The sequence below is a fragment of the Nyctereutes procyonoides genome, unplaced genomic scaffold (assembly GCF_905146905.1).
Source record: "Nyctereutes procyonoides isolate TBG_1078 unplaced genomic scaffold, NYPRO_anot_genome, whole genome shotgun sequence".
NCBI classification, from domain to species: domain Eukaryota; kingdom Metazoa; phylum Chordata; class Mammalia; order Carnivora; family Canidae; genus Nyctereutes; species Nyctereutes procyonoides.
Window position 1 is genome coordinate 31309165 of NW_026575133.1, and position 24074 is coordinate 31333238.

The 24074-nt window shown below is 49.0% G+C and overlaps 1 long non-coding RNA gene across 1 annotated transcript in view; it reads left to right on the top strand.

Moving 5' to 3' along the window:
- LOC129493969 (uncharacterized) overlaps nt 1–11163 on the top strand; it is a 56215-nt gene extending 45052 nt beyond the window's left edge. Inside the window, exon 6 of the long non-coding RNA XR_008661252.1 lies at nt 10964–11163. This is a non-coding gene — a long non-coding RNA (uncharacterized LOC129493969). The remainder of the gene's footprint in view (nt 1–10963) is intronic.
- The last annotated feature ends 12911 nt before the right edge of the window (nt 11164–24074 follow it).

A 24074-nucleotide genomic window follows, 5' to 3' on the forward strand; every position in this document is an offset into this window, starting at 1 on the left:
CCTTGTTGTGTAGAATTATGCTACTTATTACCTAGGCAATATAAGTGGAGGGAATCTGGGTCACACTGTGAAGCACCCCCAGATCTCAGTGGTTTGCCACGACAGAGGTTTACCGCACGTCCACGTGGTTGGCTGTGGTTCCGTTCCTGTGTCTTCACTCAGGGGCCCAGGCTGAGGCGGCTTCTTTCTGGAGCTTGGTCAGTCGTCATGATGGAGAGACCCAGACGTTGTGGACACAACAGCATTCCCACCCACATTCTTTGGGCTGTGATTCAAGTGATGTGGCCTGTGCTGAGTTCAGCAGGTGACACCCTGCAAATCACATGGCCAGGCCTGAAGTCAGGGAGGCGGGAGGGTGAAACTTGGCTGCAGGAAGAGGGTAATCCACCATGAATACCATCACTGAAACATGATTACTGAATGCAGTGTAAGATTCCTTTATGTCCATACCCTACATATCTAGCCAAAGACTGAACATCCAAAATAATATGCTTCAGATTCATTCAAAGTGATTTTTCCTCTGCATGGTCATGCCACCAACTTGATTTGCTGGGAAGTTTATTTGTTTCAGTTTATTTGATTCTTAGTGACTGCTGTTTTAAATTTTCATCCTGTTATGTATTCATGTTTTTTTTTTTTTAGAAAATATGTATGTGGTTCCCAATTCAAATATAAAATGGGGTGTATTGAGAAAACAAACCCACCTTGCCTCCCTGTCCCCGCCTCTGTCTTCCTATCTCTACCCTAGAGCTAATGTTTTTTATTAGTAGTAAAATTATTCATAATTTAAAATTTATAATGTATTTATAATTTATAATGCAGTTATTAAGATGATTTGATTTAGCATTCCTATGCTATTGTTTTAAAAATATACATGTAAGGGCAGCCCCGGTGGTGCAGCGGTTTGGCGCCACCTGAAGTCCGGGGTGTGATCCTGGGGACCCCGGATCGAGTCCCACGTCGGGCTCCCTGCATGGAGCCTGTTCCTCTCTCTGCCTGTGTCTCTGCCTTTCTCTCTCAATCTGTGTGTGTCTCATGAATAAATAAATAAAATCTTTAAAAAATATATACATGTAAATATGCACCTATATTTTATACAATAAGGTGGGAACCCCAGCTTGGAGGAGGTGCCCTGGCCCCCACCAGTCATCACTTTCAGACAGTGAAATTTCTGAGTTTCTCTGAGATGTGTGGCCTCTTTCCATTCCTGCAATGATTGGAGTCTGACTGCCTTTCAACCAGGTCTGGGAAGCACCTTGTCACCAGTCTCCTGGTGACCCTCTCTCTCTCTTGCATCTGCTTTGGGGCAGCATTTGGTTTGAGGGGAAGGAGATGATGTAGGTAGGGCCAGTAATCAGAAATAGAGCCTCCTGAATGTGTGGCCCTGAGGTCCTACCTGGAACACGATGGGTACAGGGACACACAGGCTGCTCTCTCACTCCAGTTGTGTTAGGGCTCAGGCTTGTGTTTCCTTGCCCTTCCCAGTGTGTTCCTCTAGGACTGTAGGGCAGGTACACATTCACTCTGTAAGTGGCCACCTGTCCTCTTACTGCCAGGGCTGGAGGAGCCCCAAGAGCTCTGATTCTCTGAGACCAAATCACATGTGTTTACAGCACTCAAGAGTGGGTTTGGAGCTTGGTGCACCCCCAGCTCCGAGAGAGCACTGATGTTGGTAAAATAGTTCATCATGCTCAGACCTTGTCCTAATAAAGTGCTTGTTACAGGAGTTGGTTTCAGGGGCCACCCCTCCCCTTCTGTCCCTTCTGGGCCTCATCCAGGAGCTGCCTGGGTAATCGAGCGTTTGTTCTCCCTGAAGGAAATGTCTCTGTGTAGAAGGAAGACCTCGACAGTCAGGATGTGTTGAAAGGCAGCATATGTGGCGTCTTTCCGTGTGAGTTCATGGGTCTCAACATGGGCATTCCAACAAACAGAGCTGACTTTCTTATTAAAACTCAGGGCGAAGTATTACCTGATATTATCTCGTTTGTGTCATGCTCTTTCCTGAAACCAAGGCAGTAATTTATTTTAACCTATAATGAAAGGGCTTCCTGGAAATGGCAGTACATTGGAGGTGGAAGGGTTTGCAGGCTTACGAGGTGCTCCGAGATAAGAGCCTCATGGCTCTGTTGGAAGATTTAATATGGTTCTTATCTCTTTCATTGGCGCTGTCCTAAAGAGGCTTAGGTGTTTGCAATGAGAGAATTAGCTACTTTGGACACTAAACCATTTTGTACTAAAACGTTGCTGTCCATGGAAATACTGTTTTGTATTTGGAGACTCAGACTCCCCTCTGGCAAGGATGGATTCTGATCAGAATTTGGAATTGGTTGGTCACTGACTGGCAGCCTCTTCTGGGTCCCAGTGGCCCATGCACTTGCCTCTGTAGAATGATCCTAGCTGTGCCTTTGCAGGATACTGTGTGACTTACTCAGATGATCGCTGTTTCTTCCTCGTCTGTAAATTCTTCAAGGACAGAAGTCACGTGTGGTTTTCACTCAGAATCCTGCACCCAGTGTCCACCCTACTGCCCGGCCGTGGAAGATGCTGAAGAACTTCTGTGAATAAATAAAAAAGTTTGCCCACAGTTCTGTAGTCCAGAGAGCTGACCATTTGTTGGTTTTTCAAAAGCTCCATGAAGGACTCATTCTAGCAAATGACCAAGTGACCTGCCAAGCTGCTTGGTGCAGGTGAGCATCAGAGAAAAACTGTTAAAGCAGGCTCTGTCAGACTCTAAGGAAATTATGGGGAAAATTATTGTAGCTTTTATTCTCCCAAAAGCTTATTTTCTCTTCTTAACATGAGCTTTTTCTCCTCCTTTTTTTTTTAAGAAAAAAAAAAAAAACAAAAAACAAAAAATACAACCCCAACCGACTAAATGTAGCTATGTAAAAATTGCTTGTTCAGAACTTTACAGGCTACAAAATGTATTATTGCAATCTGTAGTTATACAATAAACAGGCGTGGAACTATGTAACAATTCCCAGTATGAAATAATCATAAAATCCAATATTACTTTTTCCCCGGCACAGCCCATATTTTTTAATAAACTGTCACTTCTTCTGCTCTCAGCAAACACCAAGTTTCCTTTGCAGCCCGAATTTTGTGCTTTGTCTCATCCTCAACATAACAGGCACGTGCTGCATCTTATCTTCCCTTGTGACTGGTCGGGGGCCTCGCAGTGGTAAACAAGGTGGCGGGGAAGTCCCCCTGCGGCTCTGGGAGCTGTCCACGTGCTGACGCCTCTGGGGCCCAGGCTGCAGGTCCGGGCTGCGCAGGTAGAGGCGGCTCTCTTTGAAGGGGTCACGTGCTGCCTTTTGAAAGAGAACCCTCCCGTCAGTGGCTGGGGTTGCGTCCATGGTCTGGGACACCCCCCTGGCTGGAGCCCCCCGGTATGTCCAGCACCGTCACCCTGGGGTCCTCCAGCGTGCCATGGCGCAGCCCGATGGGACCGCCTTTCCAGCTTCTCATTTTTCTGCACCAATTTAGAAAAATAGTTAGGGGTTGAAAAGGGATATTAAAAGGATTTTTTTTTCCTTCCTGAGAGCCCTAAGGCAGGAGTGGGTTTGTCATTTGAGGAGGATGAACTCATCCTGACCGTGAACCCTCCCCCTTGGCTCCTCTCCCAGCCCCGTGTTTGTCCTCCGACAGTTGGAACAGCAACGATTTCCCCACCTGGGGGCAGCAGGAGTTTAGGATGGAAACTGGCTCCATCTTTTAGGTTTCAGTTTTCAATCGATCCCCCCCCAATCCCAGTCTAAATGTTTGCTTCCCCCCCCCCCCCCCCCCCGCGGAAGGATGTTTTCTTGCCCAGAGCCTCCCAATTTGTGTCAAGTGCAATTTCTGGTGAGACTGGTCGGCCTCAGGCTGGTTATTGATGGGAGGTGATGGCGATGTTAATAATAATAGAAATAAAAGTAATAGCTTGAGGCCTGCCCTCAGCGGAGGCTGTGGTTGACCAGGCAGCGTGGCCTGGGTGGGAGGCGCCGGCTTGTGGTGCGTGGGGTCAGCCGGCTGGAGGTGCGGACACCTGAGCCACATTCTCCAAGAGGGATGAGGTAGACATTTGATCTCCCTCCTTTTTTGCCTCCCGCGGCTCAGGACTGTAATGGGGCAATGAATGAAGGTGAGCCCCTCAACCCCTGCGTCGAGGGACCATCTGGTGATGGTCTCTGGGTCCTCATTCAACAGAAGTCAGGGGCACGGTTTCCATGAGGGAGGGGGTGAGATGGAGAGCCCTGGGTGGCTGGCGGGGGTCCTGGGGCTTCGTGGGGAGGGCAGCGCGGACGGATCCTGCAGGACTGGTGGGACCGGAGGCAGAGAGCTTGCCAGGTAGACTCACCCACCCCTTCCAGTGGGAGAAAAGTCAAACTCTTGAAAGCTCAAGGCAACAAAACTACAGAGTTGCCGTGAGATAATTGTCGCGAGCTGTGCACGTCTTCTTACACATCATAACATCCCGTGAATGGCAGATTTAAACTTTTTTCTCTGAATATGCATTACTTCACAAAGCCACATGCACTATTTTCCCCCTTGCTAGTGAGAGAAGAATGGAATTGTCTGGAATTTGTATTTATTCATTTTCGGGACTGGATCTGTGCCTCTCAGCTGGCTGTGCCTCCAGCACGTGGGGCTGTCTGGGGAGGGGGCTGTGTTGGTGGGGGCCTCGTTCCCACTCACCACATAGCAGTAAGCTTCTTAGAACTTTGGAAATGGGGAATAACATCACAGATGAAACATGTCCCCTGCAAGGGGATGGGCAGCTCCAAGCCCTGATGTCTTTAGCACAGGTACTGTTTGAAGCACAAAATTTGGTAGAATTTGGTAGAGGCCTGCAGGGTGACCTTTCCTGGGTGGTGAGTCTCCCGACCACTCCCTGCCTCCCAGCACGGCAATCCCCACAAGAAGTGAGCATCACCAACTACTACAAAATAGCAACTTCCCAGACCCTTTCTGTGGACAAGGGGCTACATGCCATTGGATCTCACACCAGGTCCCCGACTTTAGCTCCCGACTCTAGTTCACATTTTGTGCATCATAAGCACTCAGTACTGCCTGTTAAAACAAATTAATGGCTTTTTTATGTATTTTCTCCAGATTGGTAAACAATCCCACAGCCGTCAATTTAGGAGTAGAACATAAAGTGCACTTCCCTCCCTCCCTCCCATCGCAGACCCCGAGTGCCCTGCTCAGAGGCAAGCACAGCCTTGGGTTGAAGGGAGCCAGCGGGTAAATGCACACCCACGTGCACGTGTGCAGAGCTCACCGAATACAGGGGCATGTGTGTCCTGTGCTGCCACTTGGACTGTTCCCCCAGTGTGTCTTGGAAATCGTTGCACATTAGTGCTTGGAGATCCACCCCGTTCTATTAACAGCCTGCTTGGAATCGCAGTAGACGGAAGGCCTGTAATTTGTTTAATGAGTCCCGCGGCGGTGATTTCTAGTTGCTTGCTGTTTTAAACCACCTCAAAGTCAACACGATGGGACATACATCGTGGCACCCATACGCCAGCATTTCTGTGACATTCGGTCCTAGAATAGAAGTTTCTGAGTCAAGGGGCAGATGCGCTTAAACTATTGAATGGTGCGGCCAGAGTGCCAGGCGCAGAGAGCAGCGTGGGGTGTGGGTGCTGGTGTTCACTCCTCTGGACTCTCCTGCCCCCACCAACTCCGCCACCTTCCCCAGGCCGGCTGCCCGCTTCTGGCAAGTTCACCGTGGCCTCACTGCAGGACTTGGTAATTAGTTAGTGCTTTTCATGATGTTTTGAAAAGCGAGTTTTAAAAGCAGGTTGTCTCTGGAAATTCAAATTACCTCCAACGGCTGTTGTTTTGCGTGTGTTATGTGACATTTCAAATGAACTAGCAGGTAAATCCCACGGCTCTGCTGACTAGTACATAATAAGTATTCAGGAAGTGTTGCTTCTTGTCCCCTTGAAGGATAATTGTCTGTGGCTGTTTTCCAGAAAAAAGGAAAAATTTGACTGAGGAGGTGTTGGGAAGAGGGATAGGGTGTAGCTCTGGCTGAGCCCTACTTGGTGGGGGCGCCACGTCCCGGGTCCAGGTCGACTTTTCCAGCAACATGTTGAGGGGGGTGATGTTACCTGTATTTACAGATGAGCAGCAGGGGCCCAGAGAGGTCAAAGTACTTTCTCAAGGTCACATGGTCCTTGAGCAGCACAAGGAGCTTAGGCTGCTAAGCCTAAGTGGTGGAGGCTTTATCCTACTCCATCAACTGTCAAAATCAACTCAGGAGCAGCGCCCTTTTATTTGAAGTGAGGGTGTGTAGCAGCGTGTTTGGAAGCCTCTTCTTTTACATGTGCACGCATGTGTGTCCGTACACGTGTGTGTACGTGTATCTATATGGTGCTTGTACAACTGCCGAGTTCAAAATCCGCCCCGTGGGGACCCTGGGAGATGTGTGCATGGCTTTGCTGTAAGCCTCTACTTACACATCACTTTTGGAGTGTCCAGCCGAAAGGTCCCGGTGTTATTTCCAAATTATTCAAGTTAGGAAATAAAACCGGGAGGGAAGTCATGTGCTTGCCTGATGCATTATTAATAAAGCCGAGGGAAGCCAGAAATGCAGTGAGATCTTTGGAAAAGTAATTCTAACTTTGATGTGGCCACATAGATTTTAGAGGGGAAGTAGGGTCATCTTACACCAAGTTCCCTGAGCCTTCAAATGAAGCAGAGAAATATATAATGAAGCCCAAAGGAAATAATTTTGACAGGCACCAACCTGTAGTTTCCCATTATTAAGTGGACATCTTCCTGAAGAGTAAAGTATTTTTCTTGTGAGCGTTCCCAGCAGCGTGGGGAGCACTTGAGTGACAGCTTCGGCCGTGCCCTATGTGCCACGCAGGACGGACGGGAGGGCTGGTGTTGGGGCGGCAGGTTGGTCCGCATCCTCCGGAGGATGAAGGCCAGTTCACAGTCGCCTTCACACCTGCTGTCCCACGCACAGGTGAGGGACGTGCCGGCTGTCTGTTCCTAAAGATGGTTGTGCTAGTAGAAAGCAGTTGATGGTCTGCTTGCTTAACATAGATCATGTGGCGAGTTTATAGAAGCCCGATTCTTCCCTTTTATGTTTTCATGAAATTATACATCTTCTCTTTCTGGGGCTGCTGTAAAACACCACAAATGAGGGGGATGCTTAAAACACCAACTTTATCCTGTCACAGTCTGGAGGCCAGAAGTCCAAAGTCAAGTGTCAGCAGGGCTGCACTCCCTCCAGAAGCTCTAGGGGAGGAGCCTTCCTGACCCTTCCAGCTTCTGGTAGCTTCTGATGTTTCTTGACTTGTGGCCACATCACCCCTTCCCTGCCTCTGTTGTCACATGGCCATCTTCCCTGTGTGTGTGTCCTCTTCTCTTATAATCCGGTCTGGCCTCGTCTTAACTAAATACCTACAAAGACCCTATTTCCAGATAATATCACATTCTTTGGTTCCGGGGGACATAGATTTTTTTTTTTGAGGGGTGACATTTTTCAATCTACTACACTCAGAAAATAGAATATTTAACCTAAAGATGGATTAACTAGGAAAATATATGCAAAACTCCTTGAAATAAAGAAGTTCAATATGTTGAATGGGGACCTACGGCCTAACTAGGGTATTGCCACCCAACTCCAGCAAATACATGCAAATGAGGAGGGTGGTTATAAGCGTGGAGTCCTATAAATTCCCAAATTCTCTGGTCCTTAGAGGCTGCCAGGACTTTATGCCATTGGACATAATATTTAGGCCTTGGCTCCATATTGACTTTTTCCTTACCTTATGTTTTTGATTGGTTTTCATAAGTTTCAAGCATGACCCATTTGAGTCCATTGCAACTGTTGAGTCCCTAACAGGGAACAGAGTTTCTAACAGCCTGGGGTCTGGTGGTGGAGTCAGTTGGGTGCAGACCTTCAGCTCCTGGGCTCAGCTCTCATGGAGCCCCCAGCCCCGCTCCTACAGGCCCCTGAATCACAGCTCTCCGTACTTTTGGGGTGTGTGAACAGAAGTGTGTCGTAGGGATACAGACTATTATTATCCGTATTTAATCCTCAAAGTCCAGAGTCGAGGATTCTTTTTTCTGTTTCTCTTTCATTGTGGTTCTCAATATTATTTTATTTGTTTGTCTTTATCACCAGCTGGGCCTTTCTTCAACCAGAGTTTAATACAGAATTATGATGGTGTGAATAATATGAAATAGCACATGCCCCAAAGACTATAAAAATAAAAGCCATGTTTATGAAGACAGGTGGGCAGGAAGCTGGCTCGGGTTTAAAGCTTTGTCATCAGAGCAGGGAGAGCACAGAAGGGATGGATTCGGTGAGTGTGGCCCTGAAAGCGATGGCCTGCAGGAGTCCTCAAAGCTCCTCTCTGGACTCACACTCTCTTCCCTCCTGGAGGCAGGGCTGTGTCGGTGAGTTGTCCCCAGTCTGTGGCTGGGCCGCTCTCATTTCCAGCTGTCATGCAAAGCTCCCAAAGAACCCAAGTGTCTGGGGAGGCTTTGCTTCAGGGGTCCACGAGTGAGAACGATCCAGTATCATGGAGCTCCACTGGAAATTAAAAAATGAGGGGGTGCCTGGGTGGCCCAGTGGTTGAGTGTCCGCCTTTGGCTCAGGTCATGATCCCGGGGTCCTGGGATCAAGTCCCACATCGGGCTCCCCCAGAGAGCCTGCTTCTCCCTCTGCCTGTGTCTCTCTGTGTGTCTCTCATGAATAAATAAATAAAATCTTTAAAATAACTAACTAACTAACTAAATAAATAAATAAATAATAAAATTAAAAAGGAAGTTAAAAATTGATGCATCAATTGTGTACAAGTTAAATAAAAATAATAACAGATGGTTTCTGTAGGTGCTCATGTAAAAGCATGAAACCAGAAAAAGACTTTTCTTAGGAAAGGAACTTTAGATTGATTTGTAATGTTTCATTTTTTCAATAATTTTTGACTTTTTAGCCAAGGTAGTGAATATATGCAGTGTGAAAGTCAATAGCACTACCCCTTCTCTCTCTTTAGATTCTTGTCCCTACAGAAAACCGTCACCTTTTAGCTCTTTCTTCTGAAATTTAAGCCGATGTATCTAAACAATGGCATATATGACTACTTACATTTTTGGGTTGTTTTTGACTTTCCATTGACTTATGCTATTTGATAATTTCTTCTTGTTTTTTTTTTTTTTCCTGTCCTCTCTTTCAGGAATTCCTATCATTCAAATATTGGGCCTCTTGGATGAATCATCCGATTTCTTAACTCCCATTTTCTATCACTGTGTTTTGTTGTGGTACACCCTTTGGGAATACATCCTTAATTTTATCTTTCAAAACTTTAGGGATTTTCCCTTAATTCTGCTCTTATGCTTATAAGTTGTTAGAGTGCTCTCTCGTGACCTAAATGTTCTTGTTTTATGCATACCTGTTCTTCTTTTGTGGATGCACCATCTCCCTCTCCCTTCTGAGGATACAGATTATTGGTTTTACCCCACAGTATGTCTCTTTGGATCCCTGCATTGTGCCTGCTGCCTCTGAGCTTACTTTTCTTTCATTGGGCTGGTTTCATGCCCATAGCCTTTTCTCGTTGGCCTGGTGGTTCGTGACTGCCCACTGGTTTTGAAGAGAGAGGCCCCAAGAAGCTGGTTGGAGCTTTGTGCAGGTGGCACTCTCTGACTGGTGGTTCCCTGTGGACCATTGCTGGAATCTGCTTGCTTTATTGGGAATCTGCAGTTGTGCCTGTTTGTGAGTTTTCCCTCCTGAGCAGGTGTTTCCTAGAAAGGAACACTTCATCTCCTGCTCACGGGGCGTATGAGTTTGCTAGAGCTGGTATAACAAAACATTGCAGATGGGGTAGCATAACAACAGATGCTTACTTCCTTGCCATCCTAGAGGCTGGAAGTCCAAGATCAAGGTACCAGCAGGTTGGTTTCTCCCAGGGGCTCCCTCCTCGGCTCATGGACAGCCACCTTGTGCTGTGTCCTCATGTGGTCTTTTCTCTCTGGGCCCACATCACTGGTGTCTCTGCCTCCTGTTATGAGTACATGAGTCCTGTGGTGTCAGAGCTCCACCCTCAGGAGCACATTTACCCATAACCACCTCTGTCACAGTCCCTCTCCAAATATCAAATAGGGAAAAAAAAAATTAAGACAAAAAAACAAATATCAAATAGGAGGTCAAGTCTTCTGTGTATGGATTTGGGGGGACACAGTTAAGTCTATAACGTGGGATATAAGCTGGCTCTCCGCACTCTGTGAGCCCAGGGTGGAGGTGCCAGAGGCCTCAGGCTGAACATTGGCTTTTACTTAATGCTCTTGTTTTTGTGCCTTATTTTGCCCCTATTTCCAGGTGGGCCACAAATCCTGGAATCTAAAGCCTCTGTGATTCTTCTCCTCAGAAGGCATCTCTTGTGTTCTCCTGGAGGGTGGGGGCAGGGGTTTGTTAGACCTGGGCCCGGAGGGTCCGGAGCTGCTCCTCAAGAGACCTTTCATGACACCTCCAATCTGAAGGTCCATCTGTGCTCCTCAGAATAGTGGGGCTTCCCGGTCCCATACTTTGGGATTCCTGACTGCACCCCCACCTCTCCCCAGAAAGGCTTTGACTTCAGCCTCCTCCCCTCTGCAAAGTCAGTAGCTCTCGCCAGCCTGTCTTTTGGCCCCTCAGTGCTGCCGGCCTCCCCATCTATCTTGTCTTTGTCCTCGTGGGGGCTGTTCCTTTTGATTCTTTCACTGTCATCTTCATGGGCTTGGGGCAGGAACAGAGGAAGCAGCGAGTGTTTGATCTGCTGTGTCCAGGCAGAAGTCCTGTGTACCCGAGAAGTGACTCTGTATGCGTGGGGCTCGTGGCAAGCTCGCCCAAAGGCAGGCCTGTGGACATGGAGCACGTCTCTGTTTTAATCTCTACGCCCTGAGAGGGTGGAATGGCCTTAGTGTGACTTCATCACAGCACAAAGTTCAGGGGGTGCAACTGTGTATGCCTTTCTTCTTGCAGAAAACCCTGAACGTTGGGCTCTTAGGACAAGAGGTGTTGTTCCAGCAGCGTCGGCGGCTGATTTCATCAGAGCGGAGCCCGGGGAAGACCGTGGAAATGAGCGCTGCCGGGAGGTAGGGAGCCTCAGGGGGACCGCGGGCCTTCCACCCTGTTTCTGAGCGAGTGCACCCCGGACACATCGCTCGGCGCTCGCATCACCATCTGCTGTCGTTTTGAGTCTCAAGTCAAAATATTTCCCCCTCCTCATAAGTATTTCTAAGTGTGTGTCATTATCTGATAGGAAATTCATCATTGCTTTGAGTCGATATTCTGTTCTGCCTAAAATTCCACAGTCCCCCTCCTCTTCCTGTTCCCGTCTGTTGTTTAAACTGATATTTTGACCTTAATACCTTGTCTTATCAATTTTTAAATAATAAAGCGGCCCAAGTGGGAATCTTCCTAATTACTTCCTTAAACTTTTATGGGCAACGTACATGAATTTAGGGAAGCCCCATGGGTGAGGAACCTTCGCCGTTTCAGTGTGCTCTGTCCTATGATGAGCATAATTAATGCCAGAGTCCATAAAAGAGCTGTGTTGTGTGCCTCATAAAACTTGGAGGAGGCATAAAATCCCTCTCGTGCTGTTGGTTGTCATGGTTACTGTTTGGGGAACGCTTTCTTATCAATTCCCAGCCCCTTCCTTTTCTTACCAGGATAATAATCCGTAGATTTGTGGCTCTCCACTTGCCCCTGGTGTGTGTCTCGCTCTCACCCTCTTAAATGCTTAGCCCCTGCCTGGAAGCCAGACACAGGGATGCCAGGGGGGTAGCTCGCCACGTGGCCGTGGGGACGTGGGGGGGGCAGGCCAGATGGGTGAATGACCATGCTCGGGGGAACCAGTGTTAGACCACAGGGTAGGGATGACTCAGAACTGAGTAAAAGAGGGAAAGGAGGATCATGCATCGTCTGGGGCAATAGGTGGCAGATGTGGCGCCTGGGGAGGGTGGAGAAGCGTGCTTTGTGCTCCGGGAGGCCGAGGGCTCTGGTGGACCCTGATGCCACCTCACCTCAGGAGCCTGTTTCTGGCTGTGTGAGCTTCCCTGTGAGGGAGCAGCCCCCAGGCAGGCTGAGTGACCATCTGGAGATGGCAGGGACGCGTCCTCGGGGAGACGCCGATCCCTCTGATTCCCACCCTGGGCACCATGAGTGCCTCCCAGGCTGTGCACGCACCTCCTCTGTGCCTTCACCCCCTGCCTCCCTCTCCTCTCTGTGGGCCCCGCTTTCTCCTTGGCCTGCCTCTTCCCAGCGTCCCTCCGGGGCCTCCGCTCCCACTGGGCTCCAGAGCAGAGCCCTGCTTCATGACCAGCCCCCAACTTGGTCGTCCTCCTGGGCCCCAGACTCAGAGTCTCAGCAGGGCTGCTGTCATCCTGGGAGCTCCCTCCCCTCCAGCACCAGCACTGCATTGCCTGGTTGGCGTCCTGGCCCAGGTCAGTGGCCTTCGGCTTGAAGGCAGGCAGAGCCGGGGGCTGCTGCTCGGCCACAGCCGCGTGGGGAGGAAGGCACAGGCTGGGTGCGTTCACTGATGGCAGTTTGAGGCCTGGCTCCCGTCCTTAGCAGCGCCGAGAGCTTGGGCCAGTCCCTCTGCCTCCCTGATCCTCAGGTCACCTGTCGGGTGGAGGTCGTGGTGATATTTGCCCCCTGCGCTGTGGTCACAGTCAAACAGGGTGACACATGGCACATGCCTGACACATGCCAGCTCCCAGTAGTTATTTGCTGCCCTGATTATTGTTGGTTTTAACATTGGGATTGCGCCGTAACTGTGAACTTGACTTTGCTCTGTGAGTTTGGGCAACGTTGACACTGATACGTCTTCAGGTTTCTGGGACCTGAGAGGAGACTAAAGAAGCATCATCGTCACCCTCTCCCAAGCTGTTGGGGAAGGTTAAAGAGAAAGGGTTTGGAAAGAGCTTTGAGGTCTCCGATGTAACACATCCCCATGGAAGGCAAACGCTGCCACATAGTTACTGATTCTGGGCGGGGGAGGGTGGTGGGCACAGCCCGGAATCTTCTCTGTGGTGACAGCCAGGGCCGTGCTGTGGACACATCTGTGCAGGAGTCAGTGACCGGTGAGTCAGCAGCCACAGGTGAACACACCCTCTGTACCCAGCTCTCGGATGCATAGCAGGTGCCCGTGGTCCCACCTCCAGAGCAGAGACCCAGAGGGCCTCTCCGTCGAGGGTGCCTCAGCCAGAGTGCTTTGGGAGGAGAAATGCTGAGAAGAGGAAGCTGCAGCCAGGCCTTGGGCTTCGGGGCCCCAGCTGGGGACTGCAGAGGCAGCTCAGCCACCCCTGCAGCCCCCGGTTTGTGTCAGACACTGGCCGCAGCTCCTGAGCATCAGGCACCAGCCCTTTATCCTGAGCCTTGTGGTCACCGTGGTGTGGTAGCCACTCCCTGCCCTCGTGATCTGGTCTGGGCCTGAGTGGTCCTGTGCCCCCACAGTAGGGCGGGCTGAGGCAGAGCAAAGGCCATGCACAGCAAAGCTGGCTTGCCCAGGTTTTCTTCTCTTTTTTCTTTTCTTTCTTTTCTTTTCTTTTCTTTTTTTTCTTTTCTTTTCTTTTCTTTTCTTTTCTTTTCTCCTTTCTTTTTTCTTTTCTTTTCTTTTCTTTTCCTTTCTTTTTTTCTTTTCTTTCTTTTCTCTTTCCTTTCCTTTTCTTTCTCTTCTTTTTTTTAGAATATTTTTTTATTTATTCATGAGACACACAGAGAGAGGCAGAGACACAGGCAGAGGGAGAAGCAGGCTCCATGCGGGGAGCCCGATGCGGGACTTGATCCTAGAACCCCAGGATCACGCCCTGAGCTGAAGGCAGACGCTCAATCTTTGAGCCGCCCATGCACCCTTGCCCAGGTTTTCAAGACAGATTCTTGAGTCTCTGGGCATTTGCAGCCTAGCACGGTGCTGATAGGTGCATTTGACTGGATACTGTTACTTGGGGGCCTTGCAAGTCCGACAGTGCTCCCCTCACCTTCCTGTGTGGAAATCCTAACTCACGACGTGACACTGTTAGGAGGTGGGGCCTTTGGGAGGCGATTAGGTCCTGAGGGTGCAGCCCTCGTGAGTGGGGTCCCTGCCCTTGTGAGAGAGAGCTCCCTCAGCTTCCCTCTGCCATTCGAGGCTACAGTAGGGAGACGACGGTCATCAGCAACCCAGAAAGGCTCCTCAGAGCCTGACCGTGCTGGCTCCTGGATCTTGGATTTCCAACCTCCAGAAACGTGAGACATGAATGTCTGTTGCTTACAAAGCCCCCCAGTCTGGGGTAGTTTGTTGTAGTTGCCTGAACTGAGGTAGTGACTTTTGAATCATGGAAAGGAAAGTTGGTTCTACTCAGGGTAGCTTCCATGTTTGGTTGTATTGGATTTTTAAGCGCCGTGCTTAGAATCTTATGGAGATTATCTGTAATCCTCACGGCTTGAGGAAGATCATGTTGGTCCCAGTGGATGAGGAGACCGAGAGCCCTCATTCGTGATGGCTCCACCTGCAGTAAAGGGCAGAGCCGCCGTACACCACTCATCTGCTCCACCTCGACAGCTCACCGGGGACCGCACCGGACAGACAGACGTCCCCCGGTTCTGTGAGCCTGAACTTCTTCTACCGACTAACCCGTCCTGCCCATTGTGGAGGCTGCCAGGCCCATGCGACCACGTCTTTCTGCAAGAGTTCTCCAGAAACAGTCCCAGTCTCACTGTCTCTCTCTGCCATCTGCAGGACGGAGCCCTAGGAAAGCTGGTGGTGGGACTCGGAGTTGGAAGGTCGGAAACCAGGAGCACCGACGTCCGAGGGCAGAAGATGGATGTCCAGCTCAAGAAGAGAGTGCGAATTCATCCTTCCTCTGCCTTCCTGTTCTGTGGGGGCCCTCGCCAGATGGGACGATGCAGTCCACATTGATGAGGTCCGGTCGCTCTGCTAGGTGACTGAATTCAATGCTAATCTCAGGCAGAGATGCCCTTGCAGACACAACCAGAAGGGATGTTTGACCAGCAGTCGGGGTGTCCCAGAGCCCAGTTGAGTTGACGCAAGATTAACCATCACACCGTTCAAATGTAAATGAATAAAATTGAGTAAAATATAAAAATCCAGTGCCTTAGTCATGGTAGCCACTTCTCATGTGATTAAAACCACATATGGCCAGCAGCTGCCATTTGGGACGGTGCAGAAAGTTGTACCAGGAGGCACTAGACTAACTGATGCCATTATCTTAAATGAGTCTGTGGGTTTCTAAAGACTCTTTCATTCTTAGAGAGGGCGGTTTTTAAAAAGAAGTTGGCCGGGGATGTCTGAGCGGCATGGACTGGGTCAACTCTCAGTGCCCGAAGCTTCCTGAGGCCTCTGCCCTGTGCTGGCCGTGACTTTTACCCCATGTCCTTCCCATGGGTCGATGGGCACCAGCTGCATACCGTCTGTTTACCCCCGTGCTCACCTTAGCCTCCAGGCCTTGGGTCATTCCCTTGTAGACTAGAGAGTGATTAAACTTTGTTTTCATGAAATGGAGTCCAACACCAATAAAAGTGGAGTTAGTATTTCCGTTTTCCTAAAATGGATGTGTGTGTGAGTTTCCTCTGGCTGCTGCTGTAACATGACCACGGACTTGGTGGCTCAAAGCAGCACGTATTTATTGTCTTGTCGTTCTGGGGGCCAGAAGTCTGAAATCGGCTTTACTGGATGGAAACAAGGTATTGGCAGGGCCTCACTGTCCCCAGAGACTCTAGGGGAGGAGGCTTTCCAGCTCATAGAACTGTGCTCCTTACAAGGCCTTGGAGCATGGCCCTTCCTTCCTCTTCCAAACCAGCAGCATACTGTTTGGCTTCACGTGACACGTGTCAGGTCTCCTCAGCTACCTGCTTGTAAGGACCGTTGTGATTGTATTTATGGCCCACCTGGGTGATCACTCTCTGTCAAGGTCTGTAACTTAATCATGTCTGCGGAGTCTCTTTTGCTGGATGAAGAAACATTCATGGGCTCTGGAGAATAAGACCTGAACATCTTCAGGGACAATTATTCAGCTGACCACAGGTCTACAAAAGAGCTCCCTAGTGGGCAGTTCAGAGTGGTGGGTAGGAGCTCTATTGCTGTCTAACAAACCACCCCAAACGTGGCAGCTGAAAAAAACCATTTTTTTTCTTTCTCATGGGTCTCTAGGTCAGCCAGGTGGTTTTGCTTGTGCGGGGCCAGGTTTAGCTGGTCTTGGCTGGGCTTGCTTGTGTGTCTGTGGTCAGCTGAAGGGTTGGTGGGACGAGCACAGCCTTGACTGGGACGGCCCACCCCTGTGATTATAGCTTGCATCCCTCCAGATCGCTGGCCCACATATCCTCAGGCTGACGTGGCCTTGGGTCTCATGGTGATTGTAGGGAAGCAAGAGATGGAGCAGAGTCCCATGCGCTATCTGTGACCTCCTTCCTGATGTCAAGTTTGTTACCGTCTCAGTGGTTCGAGCAAGTCACTTGGCCCAGAATCAGAATGGACGAGACTACAAAGTTATGGGGCAGAGGGGAGGGTACAGGGAGTCCCTTAATTAGAACCATTAATTCAATCAACCTGCTACTTTGGATATTGGGACTAGAGGGTGTAGCTTCCAGTTCCTTGGTGTGTGACTGCGGGCAGGTTACCTGTCCTCTCTGAGGCTCCATGTCATCATTAAACAGGGTATTCGACGTGTACAGTAGAGGTGTTGTGAGGATTGTGTGAGATGGTGTGTTCAGGATGCACAGCCAGATTCTAGGAGCATGGTTGGCTGTTATCTCCTAGGTAATTGTTGTGATAAGATTAGCAGTTAATATTTTATCTGTGGTCACCATGGGGGCTGTTTTTTGTCAGATGGTGCCACAGCTCTCTGTCCCATCTCCTTGTGATGGGCGAGGGCACACCAGACTCTGAACTCAGGCAGCCTTCAACCTGAAATCTTCCTGCAATCCAGCCGCAAGCAGAAGCGAAGGGAGATTCGTGCACAGAGCAGTTTAAGTGAGTTTGTGCAGCTCTATAAAGGTGTGAGCGTACTTTGTCTTTAAAATGAAATCTAATTGTGTCCTTTGTGCTTCAGAGTAGAATTAGAGTGATTTTAACAGCAAATTTGAAAGTGGCTTTAACCATTATTTATTAAAAGTGATTACTTTTCATGTTGACATGTAAAATGGAAATGCATAGAGTCAGGCTTAGTTAAAGAGTTAGAAGACTTGACTTTTTATTCTTGTGTAAGCAGCTGCCAGGTAAAAACAGGAGGGGGGGGTGTTACAAAGTTGGAAGCTGCCCAGAGTTTAAATGAGAATAAAATCCTTGTGAATCATGAAGGTTTATGAACTTTAATTTAGCATTAAGTTACTCAGATGAAATATCCAAAATAAAGAGAGCTTTTTTTGGGGTGGGGGGGTGGGGGTAGGAGGTGGAATCCTATTGTCTTGAAACTCAGGGAAAAGTAGATGAAAACACATGAAACTGATGTGAGAGCAACAGTACGACTTTAATTTCCCAACCACTAAGTGTTTTCAAAATAGTATTTCTGAAGCTGATTTTAATTTAATGGTTTTGTAGCTGGTAAAGCTGCTGTTGCAGAAACACCCCATATTTTGGAATTGCCCATGGATTCAGTTTGCTCCAGACCCCGATGTATTGCTGAGCAGAAACATCTCCCTTCTCTTGACGTCTCTCCCCTGACCCTCAAGGGCTTCCTCGAGAAAGGCTGAAAGTACTTCTTGACAACCTTAAATCACTTTTATTTCTGTGACATCTGGGCTCAATGGTTTCCAAGAGAAATACTTGGAAATACAAATGCTTTCCCCAAATCCCCCAAATCCGTGGTTTTGCCATGTCTTTACAAAGAGTGACAGGCAATGCACTTGTGCTCGTGGCCTCAGATATCAGGGTGCTTGACCCTCGGGGTCATCCCTGGAAAAATAGGAATCCTAATGTCAAGATGGTTTATTTTTAGAAAAGACCAGTGTTGGCTATTTTTAATGCAGTTTGTTTGATCGTTTGAGTCTGGAAGGGTGAGCGACTGCCACTTGATATTGAACATGGCACCTGTTCATGTCCCAGCTTTATTGGGATATAATTGACATGCAACACTGTAAATTTAAGGTGTGCAACGAGTGTATTCATTGACACACACATATCACAAAACAATCGCTGCTTAGCTGTAGCTGACGCCCGTGTCAGATCACGTAGGTACCATTTTCTTTCGTTGTGAGAACACTTCACATCTACTCTCTTAGCAACTTCAAGCGTATCATATAATATTTTAAATTATAATCACGATACTGTACATGAGATCCCCAGCGCTTTTGCATCTTATAGCTGGAAGTTGTACCAACATCCCCCCACCGCCAACCCCTGATAAGCACCACTCTACTCGCTCTTTCTATGATCCCAGCTTTTTAAGATTCTGCATAGAAGTGACATCGAACAGTGTAGCTTCCTCTGATTCTGCTGGGCTGGCTCCTCAACCTCTGAGCCTTGGTCTCCTCGGCTGTAAGGTGGTGGGGAGCATCGTGCCGGCTCCATAGGTGTGTCCGGGCGGCTGCAGAGAGGTCTGAGGGCACTCTGAGGGGGAAGCAGGACCACGGCACAGGGGTTCTTCTCTGTACTTGCCTCGTATCATCCCGACACCTCGTCCGACAGTGCCTGGCCAGGTAAGCGCTTAGGAAATGCTTGGAACGGGTTCTGTTTTTAAAGCCAATTGCTTGATAGTCTGTGTTCATTAACAAAACACGCAAATTCGGACTTTCATTTAACATTAACTCCACTTTAGGCAAAAGCAGAAGATGTCTGTTTTCCTAAACGCTGAATACACTAAATCTCATTTTATAATAGATGTGGTGTTCTGAACCTATTTGACGCCGTTACACATTTTATACTTTTATATTAATTAGAAAGGTGATGGCTGTGTTAATTTAAAGCAAATTTAATAGGAGCCCACTGCACAGTTTGATGGAGGACTGCCACCTCCCCAGCCCTGCTTGAGTCCTCAAGGTTACCTGCTACGTGTCGGTGGGGCCCAGTCTTGGATGCTGTGTCTGGCCCAGTGTCTGTCACCTAGAAATTGCTGAATATGTGTTGCTGGCCAGCTCAAGAAGAAGCTGTGAATCGAATCCTTCAGTGATGGGAACGAACCCTGTGTGAGGGTGCACTTCGAGTGGGGCGCGCGATCCGTGAGGGGCCATGTGGAGGGTCGTGTGCTCCTGACACAGGTGCCAAGACAGTGGAACGTGCACGCAGGGGAAGCAGGTTCTACCCCTTGAGTGCGTCCGGGGCGCTTCTCCACAGGTCTCGGGGAGCGGCTACCTAGGCACTCCAGGGAGCCTTTTTTCTTGAGAGGAAACTTGGAAGAGGGAGGTGGGTGGGATAAGCAACAGTGTCCACATTGCCCTTGGTCTCAGGGCCATGACAAGCTATCGTCTCTCTTGTTGAGCACCCATTCTGGAGTGTCCCGGCCCTCAGCTGGCATGTGTGCTTGCTTCCAGGCCTGCGTGGTGCACGGCCAGACCTCAGTCCCCAGGGTCTGCACCCTGGTCACCATGCCCTCCTGGGGACACGGGAGCTGCATTTGTCCATTTACTGGGACAGTCCTTCTCCGTCATGGTAGAGATGGCAAGTGCTGAGTGTCCTCCAGGGGTCAGCACGAGGGGACACATGTTGAACTTATCAGTGGTGACATTCGGTGTCAAGACCCCCCCCCCATGTCCTAAAGCTGTGATGTCACTGCTCTTTCCCCACAACCTGCTAGACCCAAACCAGTTCTACCGTTGGCAACAACACTGTTCGTTCCGTTCCTTCGCCGTCCTGGCTCATCACCTCCTGCCACGAATGATGATACCTGTTCTCCAACTTCCAGGTCATCCTGCGGATTTGAAGAGTTTTCCATCAGTTTAGAATGATTTGCCATCTCGAAAGCAGCTGGCAAAGAGATTTTTTTCCAATAATGAAATAAAAACAGGTTCTTTTTAGGATGTGCAGATTTGACCCATTTGGTGAAATACCAGTCACAAGGTCTAAAATTATGCGTCATATGTGACCTTTGTCTTCCAAAGGCAACTTCTGGGAATCACATTGAGTTTTCATAAGAAATAGGATTTTTTTTCGTCACAAGAGCTTGTCTTTTGTATGTGGAAAAAAAAAATCCACCTGTCTTCATGGAGGAAAGAAAAAGCCACAGAACCTCTGGAGAAAGCGCTGAACTCATGAAATCAGAATTCCAGGAAAAACATTCTCCACACATGGATCTGCAAGAGTGCGTTGAACTTTTAAATGCAAATGTGGTGAAATCAATAGTTTTCTGAAAATGTATAATATGGCAAGTGAGTGCTGTCAATGCAGCATAATTACCCGTGTCCTGTGGGAGCAGAAATCCTTTGATGAGAACTGACTTGGCCTGAATGAAAGGGAGCCTGCCTGTGAACACGCCAAGGAGGAACACTTGCACATCCTTGCACATCCTTGCCTGGCTTTTTGTGATGTCTGTGACCCTTTAACCAAAAGTCCCAGACATGTTCTCCCTTCCAGCCACAGAGAGTGTGACCACGTGCCAACCCCCAAGAAGCACATCGAGTTTAATTATTTTCACTTTGATTTTTACTCGGAAAGAGTGGTTTGGGCTCAAGTATATTTCTTTGTGATTATTTCATTTTATGGATAATTTGGACTATCATCTGAAAGATACATGTGTTCATGGGGGGATATAGTGTTATTTTTAGATCAAATTCAGCAAAACATGACTTTTATGAAGAGATGCTGGTGAACTTGAGCCTTTGGGAACTCATGTTCAAAGTGCTTTATTTATCTGTTTTCCATTCCCTTGAAGGGTTCAAGGAAGTCCTTGGTCTTTGTAGATGCGCTGGCCAGCAGGGACCAAAGTTTGGACTCTTAAGAATGGTTTTCCCAGTGTGGCATCTGGTACCCATAGGAGCCCCGGCCTCCAGATGGGCCATGCTGTCCCTGGCTTCACGATCATGGGACTGGTTGTGACTCTGTTGTGTGCCTGCCATCCTTACTTGCCGTGCCTGTTGGTCCACTTGTGGGTTCCATGTGCCATCACCATGTCCTCTTTCCCTGGAACAAAAATATATTCCTTTGCACAGAAGAACACATCCCTCACGCCTTCTTGCTCTTCAAGAGGGAGGCTTCACATTTTCAAATGATCTCCATGCTAGGAGTTGGGTTAGAGGCGTCTCAAAGATTGATTCCCACTGCCACGGGATCCCTGGGCCCAGCTGTTTTCTGAAATCAAAACTCTGCCCCTCGAGCCTTCAAGGTCTTTAGCTGATAGGGAAAGGATTTTGCCAAACATGCTTTTTTTTTTTTTTCTTTAAATCCTGGGGCTTTCAATTTAATAGCTCCTTGTTTATAACTTTGTCAGCTCCTGAAGAAAGAGGTCAATCACTGAGCCATGCAACTCCATCTTTTAGTCAATAACAAAATCCATATATATCGGGTTTTCCAGAGTCCCAAAGGGAATCATTATTGGAATAATTATTTAAAGGCATTCCTTTGCAGCATTTTCCCAGAAATTGAATGTTGGGGCTATATTACCTGTATTGGTTTCCAAGGGCTGCTGTAACAAATAACTACGTACTGGGTGGCTGAAGCCACAGGAATATGTTCTCTTACAATTCTGGAGGCCAGAGTCCAAAATCAAGGTGTCTGTATGGCTGTACCCCTTCCAGAGGCTCTAATGGGAGACGCTTCATTGCCTCTTCTACTTCTGGTAGTTCCAGGCAATCCTCGGCTTCTCTTGGCTTGTAGACATGTCACTCCAACCTTGGCCTCTGTCTTTACGTGACCTTCCTCTCCGTGTCTGTGTCTTCTCCTCTTCTGTCTCTTGTAGGGACATTTGTCATTGGCCTCAGGGCCTCTAAATCCAGGATGATCTCATCTTGAGATCTTTAATTGTTTATATCCGCAAAGATCCTTTTTCTAAATAAGGTCACATTCACGGGTTCTGGGGTTAGGACATGGGCACGTCTTCTTGGGGCCACCATTCAGCCTGGTAGATGTCCATTGTGTTTTGTCATCAGAAGGTACGACCCTGGAGCTTCCTTTGTCTGTAGCTGCTGTTCCTGCCTTTCCAGGTCCTCACGTTGCCCGGGTTTCCAGGGCTACCATGCCCTCTGCTCAAGTTCTTGCTTCCATTTCATCAAGAGACTTTAAATCTCCCGTCGTTTAATGGGCCTATTTCCTTTCTAAAATAGACCTTCTCCAAACTAGAAAGTAACAGCCACATGAATGCATGGCTGCTAGTGAGCACGCTGCGTCTCCCTGACAGGTGCTAGCTGACCTTGCCAATATTGGAGCAGAGAAACAAAAACAGCTAGAAAGCATCTGGATGAGAACTGGAAACATGGGTTTGGATATTGAGCTAAAGCTCCTTTCACAGATATTAGGCTAATATTTACCTTAAATTATAAGGATGGGATAACCATGTAATATGTTTGCTCATGCTTGAAGAGAGGTTGGGGATCAGCCTTCTCCTTTTGGGGCATGTTTATTCAACGGCACTAATTTCGTGATCCTAACAGAGGCTGCTTTCTTCTGCAGTAACTCACCGCTGCTTGAGAGGCCACCCCCTGACCCGGTCGGGCCAGTCCTTGCAGACCTCCAGCCAGTGTCTAAGAGATGCACCCATTTCCAGTCACCATGCCCTCCACCTTCTGGTGAGCGGCGTCCTCCAAGGTGGAGAGCTCTGGGCAGAGATGAAGGGTGTGAGGCTGTGTCTGTGCTCCCTGGTCTTGCACACGCCGTGGTCAGCTCTGCCTCCCTGAATCAGCTGGGAGCAGTGACTCACTCCTCCCCGGAGCTTCCCTTTAGAACAACCCGCACGTATTTGAGCGTCTGGGACGCTCTCGTATTTTACTGCGTTTAAGGGGGATTTTTAAGGCAATAATCCTACTCCCAGGAATTCATCCTAAGGAATATTTATATTTAGAGAAAGCATATAGACGTATGTACAAAGTTATTCATTTGCAGGAATCTGGATGTCCCTCAGCAGGACGGTGGTTATGTAAGTCGGCGCGCATGCGTACGGAGAAGAGGTGCACAGCCCTTGGGAGGGTGGAGCTGGATTTTGAAAGACTGTCTCTATCACTCCCAGCTGAGCTCTGTCACTTACGGCCTGTGGCCTTGGGTGAATCGCCAAGTGCTCTGGGCTCTGCTTTCTCCTCTGTGAAGTGGGACGATGACAGAGCTTGCCTCCTAGGGTTACGTGAGGATTCCATGAGTTCACGAAGGCAGGGTGCTCAGAACAGGGAGCTTGGGCAGGGAAGAACTCTTGAGGATCAGCCATCATGTAGGACGTGCCCTGAAGTGACTCAGACGTGGCGTGGAACAGTGTGCAGACGAGGATCCTAATTTTTCGATTTGGGCCCGCTGCGATGTGTGCCGGTGTTAACACATTTGTTGGAAGAGCTTGGGATTTCAGGTGGTCTTATGAATCATTTGTTCAATCAAGGGCTTGATTTTACTGTTCCACTTCGCATCCTTTCACTCCTTCGCTGATTGAACAAATATCCACTGGGCAGGCCGTGGCAGCGGGGAGCAAGCCGGTCAGTGAAGTCACAGACATGGTGCCTCCTGGAAGAAGGAGCTGGAATCGCACAAGGCACATAATTTAATCACTTGGTCACAAGTGTGGTGAGAGCCAGAGAGGGTGGTACGGCCGCCCCGTGGGGCCTGGCCTGGCGTCGGGCCTGGAGGACCCCCGGAAGATGTCCCGTTGGGGCTGATTTCTGAAGGACGAGCAGGGATTCCCAGAGGAAAGGGGGTTATTCTGGCCGAGGGGCAGCAGATAGGAAGGCGTGGGAGCTGGGAGCTGGGAGGGGAGCCGGTGGCCGGGAAATCCTTTATGGAAGCAGAGAGCCATGTAGGGAGCAACCAGTGGGATTCGGATTCGGGCTTAGGCAGTGGGGCGGTGTGCTTGGAGGCAGGGCTTACCCCCCACCCCCAGCTGCCCAGTGGCGAGTGGGCTGTTGCACCCCCTGCCTGGAGACATCCCGGGAGAGGAGAGGGTGGCCAGGATGGGGGCTCTGGATGCGGGGTTGGATTGATCGCCTTGAAAGACAATCTAATTTAAATTCAGAGAATCTCCCAGTTTAA